This window comes from Trachymyrmex cornetzi, unplaced genomic scaffold (assembly GCF_001594075.2).
Source record: "Trachymyrmex cornetzi isolate Tcor2-1 unplaced genomic scaffold, Tcor1.1 scaffold291, whole genome shotgun sequence".
NCBI lineage: Eukaryota > Metazoa > Arthropoda > Insecta > Hymenoptera > Formicidae > Trachymyrmex > Trachymyrmex cornetzi.
The window spans coordinates 54,400-57,945 of record NW_017297596.1 but is presented as its reverse complement, the minus strand read 5'-3'; the positions used below and the strand labels follow the sequence as shown (position 1 = coordinate 57,945).

At 33.7% G+C, this 3,546-nt stretch overlaps 1 long non-coding RNA gene across 1 annotated transcript in view; it reads right to left on the bottom strand.

The window, feature by feature from the left end:
* Positions 1-308: 308 nt before the first annotated feature.
* LOC108762288 (uncharacterized) overlaps positions 309-3,546 on the bottom strand; it is a 16,703-nt gene continuing 13,465 nt past the window's right edge. The window contains exon 3 of the long non-coding RNA XR_001940159.1: positions 309-711. This is a non-coding gene — a long non-coding RNA (uncharacterized LOC108762288). The remainder of the gene's footprint in view (positions 712-3,546) is intronic.

Sequence of the window (3,546 nt, the reverse complement as noted above, 5' to 3'; positions counted from 1 at the left end):
TGAGCACGATTAAATACGTTTTAACACAATTAGGTATGTTAAGCGAGGTAATTAATTAAAAGAGCACTACGCAAAACGTATGCTGTTCATCGCGATACCTTTCCGTTTGTTTTGTTATACGACGCTTCTATTCCATTACGCTATAAGACACACTTCGTCGAAGCTAATATTATTTAATTAATCAAGTAAGCCGAATAAAAAATTTTTATTACTTAATTAATCAAGTAATCGGAAAAAATTTAAAAGTAAAAATATTTTATTCCGATTACTTGATTAATCAGGTAATTAAAGAATTTTTATTCCGCTTACTTGATTAATTAAATAATATTAGCTTCGACGAAGTGTGTCTTGTAGCGTAATTGAATAGAAGCGTCGTATAACAAAACAAACGGAAAGGTATCGCGATGAACAGCATACGTTTTGCGTAGTGCTCTTTTAATTAATTACCTCGCTTAACATACCTAATTGTGTTAAAACGTATTTAATCGTGCTCAATAATGTGATTTATAACGATAAGAATTGTAAAGAAACGATAAGATTAAGAAATGATAAGGGAAACTTCAAAACTAAAATGACATTCTTGGATAGTGTAGGCCCGATACGGCGAAACACAGGACATGTCAGGCGGCGAAGCGCTATCCTTCTCCTCCCTATGCGCGCCGTTCTGAGTGGCTCGCTTACCAGGCCATCCCCGCTCCTCGCGGCCCGCCGCTCGACCGGCGTGTCATGGTGGGGACGGTAGGCCGTCCTGCCGGCAGCAGTACATGATCAGTAGGTTGGTCGGATGCTCGTATTCGCCTATCTTCAAACGTTAATATCTCGTTAAATATTGCGTCAACTGCAAAATGGTACAAAACTGTTTTGTTTCCCTTGACCCAATCTATGTCCGCACTGTGTTTCAGTAACATTTTCTGAGACACCCTGTATATTTTATTTCTTTCCTTCTAAATATTCTAGTAAATTCTATCGTAAATGATATTCAAAATAACGTTAAGTATATTTCTGACAATTTCTCTGTGTCCTTTTGTTTGTTTATGCCTAATGTCTGTTTTTTGATGTTAATCATTTCCGATGTGAGTCTCTTATAGAAAAAGGACTCTGTGTCGAGAATTTCTACCATTTTGATCACAAGTTAAGCTTGTGATCAAAATCCCTCTGGTGCTGCGCTACTACACACTGAGAATTTCCCCCAATCCCTGTACTCTTCTTATGTTCTTTTATTCTAGTTTTTAGCTTCCTCTTTGTTTGCCCCACATATGAGGCCTCACAACTGCCACAATGCATTTTATATACTACATGACTGACATCCATTTTATCGATCTTATCCTTTCCAGTTTTTATTATTGAATTTAGCTTATTCATAGGTTTGTACGCTATCCTAAACCCGTATTTTTCCGCTAAACATTTAAAACTTTCCGACGTATTTTTTATGTATGGAATAGTAAAAAAAGTCTTATCTGAATTCTGATCATTAATCTGACATTCGTTTTCGTACACATCTTTCCGTTGTGATAACCCTTTAATTCTTTTATTGATGATACTAAAAATCAAATCTAATGGATATCCGTTCTGCAATAATGTGTCAATCAGTTTTTTGATGTTATTACAATAATATTCCGTGTGTGAGAGAAAAACAATTCTATCTAATAATCCAATAATCACACCCCTTTTATGAACCACCGGATGATTGGAATCAAAATTGAGATAACGTCCCGAGTCAGTCGGTTTTTTATAATTGTCGAACTTGATCTGCATATTTTCTACTCTCAACGTAACATCCAGAAAACTCACAGCACCATTGTCATTCCGCTAACAAGTAAATTTAACCCTGTCATTATATAAATTGAACATATTTAATGTTTCATTAATTTTGTCGTGTGGAATAGCCAAAATGATATCATCTACGTATCTGTAATATATTGGAATCTCTATATTTAATTTCCGTAACACATTGATTTCTAGATCTTGTATTACTATATCGGCTAGAATGGGTGATAAAGGAGAGCCCGTCGGCATGCCAAAGATTTGTTTGTAGTATGTATTATCGAATTTGAAATAGGTAGAATTGAAAATTAAAGATATGGCATTCAAGAATTCATTCTTCGGGATCTTAGTATTATTTTCTATGAATTCCCATCTTGCATTAATACTATCAACTACCAGATTCTCTGAGATGTTAGTATACATAGATTCGATATTAAAAGATACCATCCTATAATTCTCCTCAAGTTGAAAACCATGCAGTTTTTTCATCAACTCTAAGCTGTTTTTTATGTGACTTAATCCTTTCTTTACACTTTTGTCAATAATATTCTTTAAAAGTAATGCCAAGCTATATAACGGGCTATTAATGCAACTAATTATCAATCTTAAGGGAAATCCCTCCTTATGTGTCTTTGGCAACCCATAAGCTCTTGGAACGCACCTATTCGTTATGTTTAGATTTTTGTAAACCGATTGATCAATGTATTCCTTCCACCTAGTCAAGATTAGCTTGGCATTATTTTTAAAGAATATTACTGACAAAAGTGTAAAGAAAGGATTAAGTCACATAAAAAACAGCTTAGAGTTGGTGAAAAACCTGCATGGTTTTCAACTTGAGGAGAATTATAGGATGGTATCTTTTAATATCGAATCTATGTATACTAACATCTCAGAGAATCTGGTAGTTGATAGTATTAATGCAAGATGGGAATTCATAGAAAATAATACTAAGATCCCGAAGAATGAATTCTTGAATGCCATATCTTTAATTTTCAATTCTACCTATTTCAAATTCGATAATACATACTACAAACAAATCTTTGGCATGCTGATGGGCTCTCCTTTATTACCCATTCTAGCCGATATAGTAATACAGGATCTAGAAATCAATGTGTTACGGAAATTAAATATAGGGATTCCAATATATTACAGATACGTAGATGATATCATTGGCTATTCCACACGACAAAATTAATGAAACATTAAATATGTTCAATTTATATAATGACAGGGTTAAATTTACTTGTTCGCGGAATGACAATGGTGCTGTGAGTTTTCTGGATGTTACGTTGAGAGTAGAAAATATGCAGATCAAGTTCGACAATTATAAAAAACCGACTGACTCGGGACGTTATCTCAATTTTGATTCCAATCATCCGGTGGTTCATAAAAGGGGTGTGATTATTGGATTATTAGATAGAATTGTTTTTCTCTCACACACGGAATATTATTGTAATAACATCAAAAAACTGATTGACACATTATTGCAGAACGGATATCCATTAGATTTGATTTTTAGTATCATCAATAAAAGAATTAAAGGGTTATCACAACGGAAAGATGTGTACGAAAACGAATGTCAGATTAATGATCAGAATTCAGATAAGACTTTTTTTACTATTCCATACATAAAAAATACGTCGGAAAGTTTTAAATGTTTAGCGGAAAAATACGGGTTTAGGATAGCGTACAAACCTATGAATAAGCTAAATTCAATAATAAAAACTGGAAAGGATAAGATCGATAAAATGGATGTCAGTCATGTAGTATATAAAATGCATT